Below are 18,603 nucleotides of genomic sequence, written 5' to 3'. Positions count from 1 at the left end.
CTATCAAACTTTCCTTCTCCAATTCAAGTAGGGCTCTGATCCTCAAATTCATCTGTTTTTCTTTAAATTCAATCATAGCAAGTGTCAACTTATGGTCATCAAGTTGCCTCTGTAAGGCTGGGACTCTCTCTCTCACCAATTGTGTTACTTTACATTCAGCAGCAACGGCTTTCTCCCTAGCTTTCTCCGCAGTTTGCCGTATCAAAGTAGATTCCTGTATCAATTTCTTGATTGTTTCTGTGTTGATATTCACCTTTTGTCCCAGATTATTTATACTTTCTGTATTTAAGTCAATTTTAATAGTTGCAGCGTCCACTTTCACATTTGTCACATCTATTTTCTTGTTAAGCTGTTCCAGTGAATCACTTATCTTACTTAATGCAACCGCTAAGGCCTCTTCTGTCGACATTCCTCTTGATTTTAAATATACTGTTACAAAAGCAATAGCGGAAGAAGCGGGGGGCCTGATATTGAGGCTCTCCTAGATTGCTGCCAAGTCTCCCAGAACTTAATGTTTTTTCAGGAATTGACTAGTCCGTTTTTTCCTTTCCATTTGCCATAACACTTAACCGATTCAAGGTCAGTCCCAGAGTCTCACAGCTTTTTATCTTGCAACTGGAAATTCCCCAGCCCAGCTCTTGTAACAGTTTCAAAAGCTTCCTCTAGGGGGAAACCGTTTCTGTTTATATTAGTCAATAATGTCCTCTTTTAAACACAGCTCAAACAATGAAGTTAGTTTCAATTTTCAGTTACTTTTACTCCTTTTTAAAAGCAGACGGAGACAGTAGAAACAACGTATTTCTCTTATTAGCTAGCTGTCAACGAACGTTCTAATCTCTGTCAGTGAGCCTTCCAAAGGACGTCAGTCCTGCTAGCAGCCTGTTTCCAGGGTCTGAGCGGCGGTATTTTAACTCTCTTCGCTCTCTCCCGCAGGCATATTTAGTTCACAACTTCAGTGGTAAGAAAATCCGCTTTGCATCTCCTGGCACCTCCAGGGAGAACTGGGTATGTCCCCCATCTAAAATTACAAGGTCCTGTGATGGTGTTGCTTAAACAGGTTTTATGTTCTTTACCGATGGAAATTTAGTCCTTTACAATAGGCTTTCCAAGGCTTCAGCTTGCAGCCTCAATGCTTCAGTCTATTTACAAAAGGGGAAGGCGGGCTTCCTGTATTGAACCTCCCCGTTACAATACCAAATTAAACTTTTAGAAATCCAATTCTCCCGCTTCAGCTCTACTCACAGGTAATTACTTTAAAATCAAATTGTCCACAGGAAAAAGTCAGCGCTCTCCAGCAACAGCTATGCGGCTTCGCTCCGTGGAAGAAGCAGATGATTTGAAGCACCGCGCCACTCACCCCACGTCGCTCCGGACCCCCAAAACTGGGTTTCCCCGCGAGTAGGGGAGGCGCAAAAGGTGCCCGCCGAATCCCATGCTCACAGGCTTCTCCCGCCTGTGATTTTTTGCGGGTCTCCATCAATAGCCACTCAGCCATGTGTGTTCTGTTTTCTTTTTTCTGCCCCCGGATGGTGACCAAGTGTAAGGATTCGCAACAGCCACCCACTTGGCGGAAGGGGCAAGTGTCCATCACAAGCAAAACATGTATGCTTTGGAAATGTTGTTGTTATTGTTTAGTCGTTTAGTCATGTCCGACTCTTTGTGACCCCATGGGACTCTAAGAGTCTCCTCCAGCACCATAATTCAAATTATAGTTAATTATTAAAGAATTAACATACAAAAATTCAAACTAAAAGATGGTTTTCTGCAGAAAGTGACCAAGAAACAGAACTGAACATAGAATTTCTCTAGCCGCTATCATCCATCACCATTATAAATCATTTTAGGCTAGAGCTATTTATTACCAAGCAGAATGCCAATCTTTTCCCTTCATGACACTATACTTATGATTTGATTCTGGGCTCTGTTTGCCTAAAAATTTCTGACAGAACCTCAGGAAACAGGCCTGTAATCTTGACTGTTACATAATAATTATTAAAAAACAAAAAAGAACAATTTTGTTTCAGAGAGGGACTCTAAATTACTCTTTAATGATTACTAGATGTCAGCTTATATATTCAGTTAGTCCCTTTCTGATTTCTCAGTTTGTCACCTCCTCAGCTGCATGTTTAATGTCTGAGTACGAAATCCTTGCTCAACTGAAGTCGAGTGGCAAAAGATTTCACCATAAATCTGCAAAAGGCTGCTTGAATCATCTATTTGATGCTGGCATTTATCCCAGGGTGTCCTAAGCATTTTAAGGTCTTCTGATGATATGCATTTTATGCAAAGCATTATAACATGAGAACTTAAAATAACAGCAGATTGATCAGGTTTGAAATTTCAGTAGATTTTTTTTCACCCAGTCATGAATAATAAAATATCATCTACATATAATATTTCTTCCCAGTACTCTCTATTGGTGCTATAAACCTTATGGCAATTGCTTTTAAGCTGCTGTTGCAGTAGATTCTCAAGCTTGATTATACAAGAGCCTGTTAAGTACCTGGAAGTGATGAGTAGCCAATTAGGGCAACTCGTTCCATGCACTCACAGGCCCTAAGATTTTTTCTCTAGAAAGCAAATACATTTTCTCATCTCATCTGTTGCCACAATCAGATGAGCTCAATTGCTTTCTTTCTGCACCCACGGCAACTGTGTTTGCCTTTCAAATAATATTGCACATCAGCATTATCAGTATTGCCTGAAAACACGCTATTATGGCACACTATTAGTGCATTAGTTATTTGCATATTCTTTTTTGACAGTAAGAACTTTTAGACGGTGGAATGGGCTCTCACAAGAGCTAGTAGACCAGGGGTCAGCAAATTTTTCAGCAGGGGGCCAGTCCACTGTCCCTCAGACCTTGTGGGGGGCCAGATTATATTCTATGCACAGGAGTTTAATGGGGCTTATTCTCAGATAAGTGAGTATGGGATTCAGCTAAAGGACAAGTAAATGCTTGTTTAGCTATCACCACAGCATTAAAAAAAACCCACACAAAACAGGTAAAGAGGCAAAGTTAATAATATATCATGTGTTTATTCAGATAGTTTCTTCTCCATTTTTTAAAGTGTTGGGTAAGGCAACTGAAAAATGTTCACAATAAAATTTCACCAGTAAGAGGGAACACAGATGCAATCCTTTGCATACCAATAGGACTGAGTAATTTCCAGGTAAGTGCTGATAGGACAAAACTAATACATCTACCTAGTTAGCCTAGTCCCTTTCAGATCAATCAGATGAGTAAATCTGGCCACTTTTAAGTCCCATTGGCTCCCTGTTAATGATAGTTGGAGTGATGCCTTCACGGAGAACCTTTGATGTACAAAATATTTTATATCCCTTTCATAGAATAGAATCATAGAATCATAGAGTTGGAAGAGACCACAAGGGCCATCGAGTCCAACCCCCTGCCAAGCAGGAAACACCATCAGAGCACTCCTGACATATGGTTGTCAAGCCTCTGCTTAAAGACCTCCAAAGAAGGTGACTCCACCACACTCCTTGGCAGCAAATTCCACTGTCAAACAGCTCTTACTGTCAGGAAGTTCTTCCTAATGTTTAGGTGGAATCTTCTTTCTTGTAGTTTGGATCCATTGCTCCGTGTCCGCTTCTCTGGAGCAGCAGAAAACAACCTTTCTCCCTCCTCTATGTGACATCCTTTTATATATTTGAACATGGCTATCATATCACCCCTTAACCTCCTCTTCTCCAGGCTAAACATGCCCAGCTCCCTTAGCCGTTCCTCATAAGGCATCGTTTCCAGGCCTTTGACCATTTTGGTTGCCCTCCTCTGGACACGTTCCAGTTTGTCAGTGTCCTTCTTGAACTGTGGTGCCCAGAACTGGACACAGTACTCCAGGTGAGGTCTGACCAGAGTAGAATACAGTAGCACTATTACTTCCCTTGATCTAGATGCTATACTCCTATTGATGCAGCCCAGAATTGCATTGGCTTTTTTAGCTGCTGCGTCACACTGTTGGCTCATGTCAAGTTTGTGGTCAACCAAGACTCCTAGATCCTTTTCACATGTACTGCTCTCAAGCCAGGTGTCACCCATCTTGTATTTGTGCCTCTCATTTTTTTTGCCCAAGTGCAATACTTTATATTTCTCCCTGTTAAAATTCATCTTGTTTGTTTTGGCCCAGTTCTCTAATCTGTCAAGGTCGTTTTGAAGTGTGATCCTGTCCTCTGGGGTGTTAGCCACCCCTCCCAGTTTGGTGTCATCTGCAAATTTGATCAGGATGCCCTTGAGTCCATCATCCAAGTCGTTGATAAAGATGCTGAATAAGACCGGGCCCAAGACAGAACCCTGTGGCACCCCACTAGTCACTCTTCTCCAGGATGAAGAGGAACCATTGATGAGCACCTTTTGGGTTTGGTCAGTCAGCCAGTTACAAATCCGCTGAGTGGTAGCATAGTCAAGACCGCATTTTACCAGCTTCTTTACAAGAATATCATGGGGCACCTTGTCAAATGCCTTGCTGAAATCAAGGTAGGCTACATCCACTGCGTTCCCTTCATCTACCAGGGTTGTTATTCTGTCAAAAAACAAGATCAGGTTAGTCTGACATGACTTATTTTTCAGAAATCCATGCTGACTATTGGTGATCACAGCATTTCTTTCTAGGTGCTCACAGACTGTTTGCCTAATGATCTGCTTCAGAATCTTCCCTGGTATTGATGTCAGACTGACTGGGCGGTAATTATTTGGGTCCTCTCTTTTCCACTTTTTGAAAATAGGGACAACATTTGCCCTCCTCCAGTCTGCCGGGACTTCATCTGTTCTCCAGGAATTCTCAAAGATGACTGCTACTGGTTCTGAGATCACATCTGCCAGTTCTTTTAATACAATTGGATGCAGTTAATCTGGCCCTGGAGACTTGAATACATCTAAACTAGCCAAATATTCTTGTACTATCTCCTTAGTTATTCTGTGCTGTGTTTCCTCTGCTGAATCATTTGCTCCAAATTCTTCAGGTCGGGCATTGTTTTCTTTATCAGAGAAGACTGAGGCAAAGAAGGCATTGAGGAGTTCAGCCCTTTCTGTGTCCCCTGTTTGCATTTCACCATCTTCTCCTCTGAGTGACCCCACTGTTTCTTTGTTCTTCCTTTTGCTACGAACATACCCATAAAAGCCTTTTTTGTTGCTTTTAACCTCTCTAGCAAGGCTGAGTTCATTCTGTGCTTTAGCTTTTCTGACTTTGTGTCTACACGTGCTGGCTATTTGTTTGAATTCCTCTTTGGTGGTTTCCCCCTTTTCCATTTTTTGTACACATCCTTTTTTAATCTTAACTCAGTTAAAAGTTCTTTAGATAGCCACCGTGGCTTCTTTAGGCACCTTCCATGTTTCCGTCTCATTGGTATTGCCTGAAGTTGTGCTTTTACTATCTCCCTCTTAACAAACTCCCAGCCATCATGAACTCCCTTTCCTTTTAGTATTACTGTCCATGGGATCTCACCCAGCACTTCCCTAAGTTTTATGAAGTCGGCTTTCTTAAAGTCAAGAAATTGAGTCCTAGTATGCTTGGCTGCTCTTTTCCGCTGTATAGTAAACTTCAGAAGAGCATGATCACTCGCGCCTAATGATCCTTCCACTTCTACCCCACTAACCAGGTCATCAACATTGGTTAGGACCAGATCTAAAATGGCTGTTCCTCTTGTTGCTTCTCCCACTTTCTGGACAACGAAGTTGTCTGCAAGGCCAGTGAGGAATCTGTTTGACCTTATGCTCTTGGCTGAGTTTGGCATCCAACAAATATGCGGGTAATTGAAGTCCCCCATTACTACTATCTCCCTTCCTTTTGCATGCTTGGCCATCTGTTCCGGGAAGGCATCATCTATGTCCTCCGTTTGGCTTGCGGATCTATAGTAAACTCCCACAATGAGGTCACTGTTATTCTTCTCTCCCTTAATTTTGACCCAAATGCTCTCACTTTGGCTTTGAGGTTCTAAATCTTGGATCTCTTCACAGGTATACACATCCCTGACATATAACACCACTCCTCCTCCTTTCTTGTCTGGTCTGTTTCTCTGAAATAGATTGTATCCCTCCATTATTACATTCCAGTCGTGGGACTTATCCCACCAGGTTTCAGTGATGCCTATTATGTCATATTTAGTTTGCTGTACCAAGAGCTCAAGCTCATCTTGTTTATTTCCCATGCTTTGCACATTAGTGTACAGACATTGAAGTCCATTAATCATTCCCCCGTGTCTCTTATTTAAGGATTTTTTCCTCCCACCACTAGGTCTGCATGCTGTTTGCTCCATTTGGTCTATGACATTTGGATGTTCATCTTCATCAATTGATAGACTCCTACCTTCAGGAGCACTGTCTCCCTCCCCCACATTAGTCAGTTTAAAGCCCTCCTGATGAGGTTTCTGAGATTTTTGGCAAAAACATTCCTCCCAACCGTTGTGAGGTGCAGCCCATCGCTTGCCAGAAGTCCATCTTCAAGAAACTGCAGTCCGTGATCTAAGAATCCAAACCACTGCTGTTTACACCATTTGCGAAGCCAGCTGTTCACTTCCACTATTTTTCCCTCTCTCCCTGGGCCACGTCGTTCAACTGGGAGGACAGATGAGATGACAATTTGTGCATTTAATTGCTTCAATTTCCTGCCCAGAGCCTCGTAGTCTCTTTTGATCTTCTGGAGGCTATTGCTTGCAGTGTCATTGGTTCCCACATGAACCTAGAGGAAGGGGTATTTGTCAGTGGGTTTTATGGTTCCTTTGTCCTCTCCGCTATCCTGTTTGTGGTTGTTGAAGCTCAATGGCACTGGCAGACCACGTGCCTTGTATGTAGAATGTCCCAAGTTCAATTCCTGACATCTTCAGTTTAGAGCTTCTCCCCTCAGAGATAATTTAGCAGGTGACATGACTTGTTCCTACCTAGTGTGATCTAGTATACACCAGTTCCCCATGTCTCTGCTGCAGAACTTCAGGAAGGTAATGTTTCAAATATCTGAGTGATATATTAGCTAAAAGAGGGGCTATCAAACCCATTGTAAAAACAACAATACAGTTGTTGCAGTCGTTACATGTTCTATGTCGTCCCTTCAGAATGAACAAATTGGGGAAAATCACTTCATCTCCTCTGGGAGGAAAGTTGCAGTAGAAATGCTATCTGTCTGTCTGTCTATCTGTCTATCTGTCTATCTGTCTATCTATCTATCTATCTATCTATCTATCTATCTATCATCTATCTATCATCTATCTATCTATCTATCTAATCTATCATCTATCTATCTATCTATCTATCTATCTTTCTTTCTTTCTTTCTTTCTATCTATCTATCTATCTATCTATCTATCATCTATATCTATCATCTATCTATCTATCTAATCTATCTATCTATCATCTATCTATCTATAGTAGTACCTTGGGTTACAGACACTTCAGGTTACAGATTCCACTAACCCAGAAATAGTACCTCGGGTTAAGAACTTTGCTTCAGGATGAGAACAGAAATCGTGCGGCGGCAGTGGGAGGCCCCATTAGCTAAAGTGGTGCTTCAGGTTAAGAACAGTTTCAGGTTAAGAACAGATCTCCAGAATGAATTAAGTTCTTAACCTGAGGTACTACTGTATTATCAGTTCTGTTGACTTTAATAGTGGCTCCTCAGCAGGGCCAGCCCAACACATCTTGGCACCTGAGGCAAAACACAAAATGGCATCCCCTCTTCAGGGAAGAAGGGATGAACGAATATTTACATTAGAATCAATAAAGGGAATAAAGATCTACATCAGGAACAAGGCTGGGAGGAGACCAGCAGTGCTTCCTATTTGACAAGAGGCCACTATAGATGCAGGATGGCCTGCTGAGGAGACAGCAGATTTGGCCTGCAAGGAGCATGCCTTAGCAGTTGCTGGCACTGCAGTAGCAGCAACAGGCACTGCATTCCTTGGAGGCTGGATCTGCTGCCCCTGTGGATCCTGCCGCCTGAGGCGGTCACCTCACCTTGCCTCATGGGTGGGGCCTGCCCCGCTCCTTGAGGCATATATAGATGTGCCTAGTTAATACACATTCAACTAGATAAGTTTTATAAAGAATGCATTGCCTCTAAACCTTGGCTCCACCTGCACTAGGCGTTCAAAGCAGTACCATACCACTCTGAACAGCCGTTGCTGGGAACTGTGATTTGTTAAGGGTGCTGGGAATTGGTTTAACAATCAACCCCTCTTCCCAGGGAACACTGAGAATTGTAGCTCTGTAAGGGGAATTGGGCTTCCTAACAACTCTCAGCATTCTTGACAAACTACAGTTCCTAGGATTGTTTGGAGGAAGCCATGATTGTTTAAAGTGGCACGATACTGCTTTAAATATATAGTGCAGATGGGGCCATTATATTGCAACACTTTGCTTAGGCAAACAGCACACACATATGTCACCATTTTTATGTTAGGGAATTTAGAGATCTCTCCTTGCTCCACATCCATTCTTCTTCCCTACATATCTTAGTTCATTTTGCTGCTCCATTTTTCATTATTATTATTAGATTGCACCAATTTTATTTTATTTTATTTTATTTTTTTTATTTTATTGCAGGGGGAACACACCAACAAATAGACTCAGTCCTTGTGGTTTCAACGTGCTGGTGGTTATTTGGTCTAAACGGAAGATTCCACTTCAAAAGAGCATTATTGACCTCTTACCTAACAAAGGCGATTTAGTGTTGGTTATTTATAGAAGACTTAAATAATGTAATTCTCCCAAAGGCTGGCTGCAGAGAGATAAAGCAAGCATAACTCATACACACCAACCTTATGCACACCTATGACTCATGCACATCAAACAGAGAGTGAGTGGATTCATTGGGTTTTAGTGACCTGTAAGGACCTCTAGTACCTTGTGTTAAAATTTAAAGCCGTTGCTCCATTTTCCTTGTCTCACTCCTCTTCCTGGAACAGCTTAGCTTTTTGCCCTGAGATGACAATAAAACACTGATGATGCTCTACTACAAATCTTCTCAGAGTGAAGAAATACTGATAAGTTACACTTCACTTAATCAGGCACTGGCTCAGTAGAGCCCTGAAATATTGGACGAGTCAAATGCAACCTCTTCTAGAACATTCTTCAGAATGTCTCAGCACCGAGGAAGTGGCGCATTCTTGTGACTTTTGATCACACATATATATTCTGTCATACAGTCATAATTTTCAGTCCCACTGCTCAGATTTCGCTTTCATCCAATTTACAGTTGTCTCCTTAGTTTACGATTTATGTAGTCTTTATTTTATGGGTGAACACAAAGTTCACAGATATATTTATGGGCTCATGATGTCTCACAGAGTCATCTTTTTTTCCTTCTTTCAAAACAAAATGTCCTATTACTAGCTAGCCATTAAACTTGTGTTAGCACTTTGAGACAACTTCATTGTCAAACAACTCTTTCCACCATTTAAAAGTTAGAGAATATTGGGGGGAAATGTCATGATTGTGTAGATTCAGATCTCAAGGTATGTATCCTTCTTTTTGTAACACCTTTCATTTCATGAAACATCAAACCTGCATTTCTGCAAGGTCATTTTGACCTTTCGTTGTTGCTGCTGTTATTAACCAATATTAGCTCTCTAATGCCAGATCAGACTATATTGTCCATGTCGTCCTGTATTATAGTTTTGATATCTCTCAGTTTCTCATTTTTCCAATATACATTTGGGGGTGCAAGTGGGGGGACGGAATTGGCAAAAGTTGCCACCTCCACCTCCAACAGCAGGAGCCATCCATGGGTCTTCTATGTATGGAAGGAACATTTGCATCCATGGAAGGAGAATTCTGGATCCAATACAAAGGTGTATTTTTGGTTTTTATGGAAGCCGCCCAGAGTGGCTGGGGAAACCCAGCCAGATGGGCGGGGTACAAATAATAAATTATTATTATTATTGTTGTTGTTGTTGTTGTTGTTGTTGTTGTTGTTGTTGTTTAGTCGTTTAGTCGTGTCCGACTCTTCGTGACCCCATGGACCAGAGAACGCCAGGCACTCCTGTCCTCCACTGCCCCCCGCAGCTTGGTCAGACTCATGCTGGTAACCTCGAAAACACTATCCAACCATCTCGTCCTCTGTCGCCCCCTTCTCCTTGTGCCCTCCATCTTTCCCAACATCAGGGTCTTCTCCAGGGAGTCTTCTCTTCTCATGAGGTGGCCAAAGTACTGGAGCCTCAGCTTCACAATCTGTCCTTCCAGTGAGCACTCAGGGCTGATTTCCTTCAGAATGGAGAGGTTTGATCTTCTTGCAGTCCATGGGACTCTCAAGAGTCTCCTCCAGCACCATAATTCAAAAGCATCAATTCTTCGGCGATCAGCCTTCTTTATGGTCCAGCTCTCACTTCCATACATCACTACTGGGAAAACCATAGCTTTAACTATACGGACCTTTGTTGGCAAGGTGATGTCTCTACTTCTCAAGATGCTGTCTAGGCCTGTCATTGCCCTTCTCCCAAGAAGCAGGCGTCTTTTAATTTCGTGGCTGCTGTCACCATCTGCAGTGATCATGGAGCCCAAGAAAGTAAAATCTCTCACTGCCTACATTTCTTCCCCTTCTATTTGCCAGGAGGTGATGGGACCAGTAGCCATGATCTTCGTTTTTTTGATGTTGAGCTTCAGACCATATTTTGCACTCTCCTCTTTCACCCTCAATAAAAGGTTCTTTAATTCCTCCTCACTTTCTGCCATCAAGGTTGTGTCATCTGCATATCTGAGGTTGTTGATATTTCTTCCGGCAATCTTAATTCCGGCTAGGGATTCATCCAGCCCAGCCTTTCGCATGATGAATTCTGCATATAAGTTAAATAAGCAGGGAGACAAAATGCAGCCTTGTCGTACTCCTTTCCCAATTTTGAACCAGTCAGTTGTTCCATATCCAGTTCTAACTGTAGCTTCTTGTCCCACATAGAGATTTCTCAGGAGATAGATGAGGTGATCAGGCACTCCCATTTCTTTAAGAACTTGTCATAGTTTGCCATGGTCGACACAGTCAAAGGCTTTTGCATAGTCAATGAAGCAGAAATAAATGTCTTTCTGGAACTCTCTAGCTTTCTCCATAATCCAGCGCATGTTTGCAATTTGGTCTCTGGTTCCTCTGCCTCTTCTAAATCCAGCTTGCACTTCTGGGAGTTCTCGGTCCACATACTGCTTGAGCCTTCCTTGTAGAATTTTAAGCATAACCTTGCTAGTGTGAGAAATTAGTGCAATTGTGCGATAGTTGGAGCATTCTTTGGCACTGCCCTTCTTTGGGATTGGGATGTAGACTGATCTCCAATCTTCTGGCCACTGCTGAGTTTTCCAAACTTGCTGGCACCTTAACAGCATCATCTTTTAAAATTTTAAATAGTTCAGCTGGAATACCATCACTTCCACTGGCCTTGTTATTTGCAGTGCTTTCTAAGGCCCATTTGACTTCACTCTCCAGGATGTCTGGCTCAAGGTCAGCAACCACACTACCTGGGGTATATGAGACATCCGTTTCTTTCTGGTATAATTCCTCTGTGTATTCTTGCCACCTCTTCTTGATGTCTTCTGCTTCTGTTAGGTCCTTTCCACTTTTGTCCTTTATTATGGAAATCTTTGTACGAAATGTTCCTTTCATATCTCCAATTTTCTTGAACAGATCTCTGGTTCTTCCCATTCTATTGCTTTCCTCTATTTCTTTGCATTGCTTGTTTAAGAAGGTCTTCTTGTCTCTCCTTGCTATTCTTTGGAAATCTGCATTCAATTTCCTGTATGTTTCACGATCTCCCTTGCATTTTGCTTGCCTTCTCTCCCCCGCTATTTGTAAGGCCTCATTGGACAGCCACTTTGCTTTCTTGCATTTCCTTTTCATTGGGATGGTTTTCGTTGCTGCCTCCTGTATAATGTTACGAGCCTCCATCCATAGTTCTTCAGGCACTCTGTCCACCAAATCTAAATCCTTAAACATGTTCCTCACTTCCACTGTGTATTCATAAGGGATTTGACTTAGATTGTATCTTACCGGCCCAGTGGTTTTTCCTACTTTCTTCAGTTTAAGCTTGAATTTTGCTATAAGAAGCTGATGATCTGAGCCACAGTCAGCTCCAGGTCTTGTTTTTGCTGACTGTATAGAGCTTCTCCATCTTTGGCTGCAGAGAATATAATCAATCTGATTTCGATGCTGCCCATCTGGTGATGTCCATGTGTAGAGTCGTCTCTTGTGTTGTTGGAAAAGCGTGTTTGTGATGACCAGCTTGTTCTCTTGACAGAACTCTATTAGCCTTTGCCCTGCTTCGTTTTGATCTCCAAGGCCAAACTTGCCAGTTGTTCCTTTTATCTCTTGACTCCCTACTTTAGCATTCCAATCCCCTATAATGAGAAGAACATCCTTCTTTGGTGTCACTTCTATAAGGTGTTGTAAGTCTTCATAGAATTGGTCAATTTCAGTTTCTTCAGCACCAGTAGTTGGTGCATAAACTTGGATTACTGTGATGTTAAAAGGTTTGCCTTGGATTCGTATCAAGATCATTCTATCATTTTTGAGATTGCATCCCAGTACAGCTTTTGCCACTCTTATTATTAATTATTATTAATAATTATTATTATTTATAATTATTTAATTATTGATAATAATAATTATTTATTATTATTAAATTATTATTATTATTATTAAAGGTCTTAAGTGCACTTAAGATACTACCCAAGGTTAAGTGCACTTAAGATGATGCCCAAGGTTATATCATTCAGATATTCCAATGCACCTAACATTTAGTAATTTTTACCTCAAATGTCATCTCGAAGGCCAAGTTCAAACTTCAAAACACATTTATAGTAAACTGTCAGATCTAACTAAGCAACTCTCCATTCTATAAAACTCGTATAAAGGTTGTGTTGCTCTTTTAAAACCATTTTTTATCAATTAACCTTCTTTTTTACTTGGGAAAAAGTCTATTTCTGGAAATTAGGTAATATTTTTTTTTCCTGTAGCAAGAAATCAATCTGATTTCAAGGAAGGATTCTTGCAGATGGTAAATTCTTTGCAAATTCTGGGGAAAAAAACCAGGCCTGATCCAGACATCTCAAACTCATGTGCAGATTGCAGCCGAGTTATCCATAACCTTCTGTACTTCCCAAACATTTTAATGTAGTTCTCAGTTCAAAAGCAGGTTAAAATGTATTTTTTAAGGGGAAAAACACAATTAGAAATGTGTATTTTGAGAAGAAATATGTATAGAAATGCACATTTGGGAGAAAATGTGTTTGATATTGTAATGTGGGTTTTTTAAATTGCAGATTAGTGTTGAAATGGATGGAATGGGCTTCAGGGTGAACACATAAGGAAGTGATGAGGACTGACTAGAGGATGATCTGCCCATCCCTAACCTCAAGTTAGAGACCCATGTGAGGAGCTTCATATATCATAGTTATTATTTCAGATCACAGTGACTGCCAATTTCTGTGGAACAGAATTAGGTACGCATGAAGCTGCTGTTCAGTGAAAAACACTTCATTGGTTTCAAAAAGAGGTTAACACCAATGAACGAACTCATGGGAACACTGGAAACTGCCTTATACTGAGTCAGTACCATTGATCATCTATCAAGGGATTCAGCTACATTAGTAAAGAAAAAGCATTTTACATGTGTTATAACACTGTGACACCAGATGGTGCTGTGGAGTCTTGTTTTTCGCCAACGTGGCTTCCCATATTAAAGTTCACAACGCATTTTCCTGAAACGCTTTTTTTTTGGGGGGGGGAATGTGTCAAGATCCAGCCTAGGTCAATACTGTCAACACTGACAGGCAGTGGCTCTCCAGGGTTCCAAGCAGGGTTCTCTTCCAGAGATCCTGAAGATTGACCCTGGGACCTTCTGCATGCAAAGCAAAGCAAAGCAAAAAAAAAAAAAAAAAAAAAGCCAATGCAATTCTGGGCTGCATCAATAGGAGTATAGCATCTAGATCAAGGGAAGTAATATATTTTTTTTAAAAAAATATTTATTAAAGTTTTAAATGTTACAAAAAGAGAAAGAGATAACTCCAAGTTAAACAAAAACTTGACAACACATCACAATAATGAAAGAAGAGAATAGAAAAAAAAAATTATGAAAAACAGAAAAATAGAAACAATTAAAAAACACAACGAACCTTCCCATAACTTATCTTTCATTTGCTTGTTTCCTTGACCTCATCACACCTCCCTTTTTTGTATTCTAGTTCGGTTAGCTATTTCAGCAAATCCTTTCCATCTTTCCCAATTTTTATCCTATAATATATCTTAATATAATGTAACTTTACCTTTCCTCCTTTCATCCATTAACAATCTATTTTTACTTAATCCTTTATAATATTTCTGCTAAAGCCACATAACTTCATTCCAGCCTCCTTCTAACATTCCTTAATTTTACAATGTTTCTGTAGATAAACTTTAAATTTCTTCCAATCTTCTTCCACCGACTCTTCTCCCTGGTCTCGGATTCTGCCAGTCATTTCCGCCAGTTCCATGAAGTCCATCACCTTCATCTGCCATTCTTCCCGGGTGGGTAGATCTTGTGTCTTCCAGTACTTTGCAATAAGTATTCTTGCTGCTGTTGTAGCATACATAAAGAAAGTTCTATCTTTCTTTGGCACCAATTGGCCGACCATGCCCAGGAGAAAGGACTCTGGTTTCTTCAGAAAAGTATATTTAAATACCTTTTTCATTTCATTGTAGATCATTTCCCAGAAAGTCTTAATCCTTGGGCATGTCCACCAAAGGTGAAAGAATGTGCCTTCAGTCTCTTTACATTTCCAACATTTATTATCGGGCAAATGATAAATTTTTGCAAGCTTGACTGGTGTCATGTACCACCTGAATGGCTAAGGGAGCTGGGCATGTTTAGCCTGGAGAAGAGGAGGTTAAGGGGTGATATGATAGCCAATGTTCAAATATATAAAAGGATGTCACATAGAGGAGGGAGAAAGGTTGTTTTCTGCTGCTCCAGAGAAGCGGACACGGAGCAATGGATCCAAACTACAAGAAAGAAGATTCCACCTAAACATTAGGAAGAACTTCCTGACAGTAAGAGCTGTTTGACAGTGGAATTTGCTGCCAAGGAGTGTGGTGGAGTCACCTTCTTTGGAGGTCTTTAAGCAGAGGCTTGACAACCATATGTCAGGAGTGCTCTGATGGTGTTTCCTGCTTGGCAGGGGGTTGGACTTGATGGCCCTTGTGGTCTCTTCCAACTCTATGATTCTATGATTCTATGATTCAGATGCTCTACCCCGAGCTACCATTATAGATGTTTAATTAAGATGGTTTCAACAGTGCATTTTTATAGGGCTGTCATCTACCCTGGGACCACATGGCGAAGAGCAGGTAAGAAATCAAATAAAATGATGCTGATGAGGTTACAAAGCAAGCTACTTCATGGGCACGCTTCAACTATGTCAGGGACTGAATACATCAGCAAAAGGCAAAAGGAAAACAAAACTTGGAAAACAGATACAAGCAGGAGCTGAACTGATAAATTATAGGAGACATTGTGTGGATCTATCAAATCCATCTCTCCAAATATTTTTAGCACAAACGGCTTTTTATCCCACTCAGTAGCTCAGCGGGTGGTTCTACATTCTCATCTGGTAGCTTTTTAACACCGCGTTGATTTAGTGAAAAACAACGTGGGCATTTTGGTTCAGCTTTTTTTTTGCCGTTGTTAACCATTTCCTATGGGTAACCTTGAAAGCACGCGAACTAGGCTTTGCCAAGATTCAAATTCACAGCTGGCCTCCGACAGGTGGCTTTCGGAGACAGCAGGTGGGGATTTAGCATGTCAGCTACCACACAGCTCTACTCAAAGGAGAGAACTTCAGGAAGAAAAGTCACATCGGCCCAGGAAGCCTCCTTGCAACTATAGGTCAGAACAGGTCAGCTGACCTTGATGAAGCCATCAGATTGGTGGCTGTGACTCCTTAAGGGAAGAAATGGCTCGGGGGTTCTTTTGTGTGGTTTTTTTTTGGGGGGGGGGAGACTCATAGAAGAGCACATGGGTCTACTTAGCCACATCTCACAGTGGCAAGGTCTCTGCCCCTAGTAGGAACGATTCCGTATCCAAAACCCTGAAGAGCTGCTGGCAGTTAGTGTGCAAAGTACTGACCTAGATGGACCAGTTTCCTATGTTCCTAGGACAGCAGAGTGATGTCACCCCTATTTATCACATCTCTCTCTTCTACAATCTTTTCTCCCTTCTCAAGTCACAGGAAGAGGGTCCTTGGTGTATGCAGCTGTCTTGTTAAGTTGTAGATGCGGTGTATGAAGGAACAGAGACATATTCTTCAACTGCTGAGGAACGGAGGACACTTGACTTTGTTTTGTACATCTTACACAGCTGTATTGGGGCTTTTTTCAGCTGGAACTTGCTGGAACTCAGTTCCGGCACCTCTCAGGTGGCCACCATTACCATGGCAAGAGAACAAGGTGTAGGGGTCAGATGGGATTACCATGAGGAATTATAAAATATACATCAGGCCATCGTGTCCATGATGAAAGCATTGTGTTGACTGGGTTTGATATATTGATGATAATTTCTGATTAAATCCCATAAGATTCTACATTCATGCCCTTTCCATGCCCTTTTGACTCTACTGCCCATTTCTCTCCCCTCACATGTCACGTACACAGCAGCTCAGCAGTTGCTTCGCCAGGCAGGCATCCTGGGCCATAAAGATTGTGGGCACGCTTATTTGAAGTAGCTCTCTAATATATATTAATCTTAGGATGTTAATCTTAGGGCCAGGAAACAGATCTCACATGAAGGTGATACTGATTGCTATCCTCCTGGCCATCCTCCTTATCATACGTATTGCTTGTTTATTACCTCCGGGGTTGCCAGATGCTCTCCTTTGTAGTTCTGTTCTTTATTTACCCCAGAAATATTTGTGCTTAATTAGTTTTAGTAGTTTAACTTTCTCCCCACGTGGGTTTGTGGAAATGCTCAGAAGAAATCTGATTGGTTCTTATGAACACTCTGTAAAAAGCTCTTTTGTGAATAAAAACTACCTGGGTGAGGGGGCTGCAGATTCGGACAAGCACAGAGAGACACGATTATACGCACCCTTCCCAGAGTCTTGCTGGTTCAAGTCTCTGTGTGTATTCTTATTAATCAGAGTTCAATCCTTCCTTTACTTTGCAAACGCAACACAAGGGAGGCGTTCATGGTGAGTTCTGGCACCTCTTTTTCTAGAAAAATAGCACTGAGCTAGTGCCAGCTAGTTACATTAACTGTGCATGCACTTCCCCACCAGATTCCACATACTACAGTACAGTACCTTTCTGAAGCCCCTAAGGCTTGCCTGGGTACTGAACCAAGTAGACAAGGGATTGGGGGAGAGGAAGAGAGAGCACTCACAGGCGAGTCCCTGAAGTCCACATGCTTTCATCTCTTTCTTCCTTCTCAGTCCCTTGGCAACTTGGCCAGTATCCAGGAAGGTCATCTTGCAAGCCTTCGTGGTCCTGATCTCTTCTGGTGATGCATCAACTCTAAAAGGTACAAGTTCTGAAGGCACTTTTAATGGCTCTGCTTGTCAACCCTGTTTTGATGCCCTGGCTACAAGCTGAATTCCCAGCAACAGAAATGGACTATTCTGACTAACGGTATCTTGGAGTGGGCTTGGCTGGGCTGGCAGAAAGTTGAGAATTAATAGCCTCTGCAGCTGGAACAAGTGATTCATTTTTTAATATGTGAAATCGGATGCCTGACAAAGACAAACACCTTTCTGTGAAGAGTGCAACGTATTGGGCAATGTTAACAGTTGTTTAATTAAGATTTTGATTTTTTTGAAAAAAATATATCTAGCAGCAATATAGCGCTGCCCTCCCAAACAGCATCCCTTTGTCATGAAATATCGCCCTGTGAGAGCATAGCGCAAGCCAACAATCTATATCTTCTCAATTACTGACGGCAAAGTTCTTATTTATGGTCTTCCCTCTGTTTTTATGGGTGGTATTGCAGAACCTTTTCATCTTTGGGCTGATGAATTTGCAGAAATTTCAGTGCTGGCCGTGCTGTGTGTCTTGTTTTCTTTTTCCTCCCCACAGCAAAGGGATGAGGCAGCAGGAGATCTGTGACCAGACCTCCCACACTTTTTGAAATGGCAAATGGTGTGTGCAGCGGAGGCTAATCCATTAGGGTGAATGGGACACTGCCTCAGCATCCTCAGCTGCCTGCCTGTTGCTTCTTACAACAAATCCAGGGGGGTGGCATTACTTGTTGTCAGGGGTTGGACTGATGAGGAATAGGGAGAGCCCCCCCTTCCCAAACCTTCCCAAGAGCAGGAGGACAGTATTGATTTAGAACAGTGCTTTGCAGAAGGGCATAGTCCAGAGGGGTAAAGCTGGGAGATACTGGGTGAGGAACAGGTAGAAGAGGAAATACCAGGAGAGAGACAGCTGGCAGATTCAGTGTCCTTCGACAGCATTCCTGACCCCCCCCCCCTTTGTCTAAGACTAGACAGGCTTTGAGAGTGATAGAACAGGGAGCGCAGAAGCAACAAGCTCAGATTATCCGATGTAGCAGTAATGTAGATTAATGGGGACAGAGGGGGTGAACCTTTACTGGGAGCAACACCATTTCTAGAGAGATAAGCATTCCTTTGTTTCTCGCTGTGATTATTAAA

The sequence above is a fragment of the Podarcis cretensis genome (genome assembly GCF_951804945.1).
Source record: "Podarcis cretensis genome assembly, chromosome: 1".
Lineage (NCBI taxonomy): Eukaryota > Metazoa > Chordata > Lepidosauria > Squamata > Lacertidae > Podarcis > Podarcis cretensis.
Note: the sequence above shows the minus strand (reverse complement) of the source record.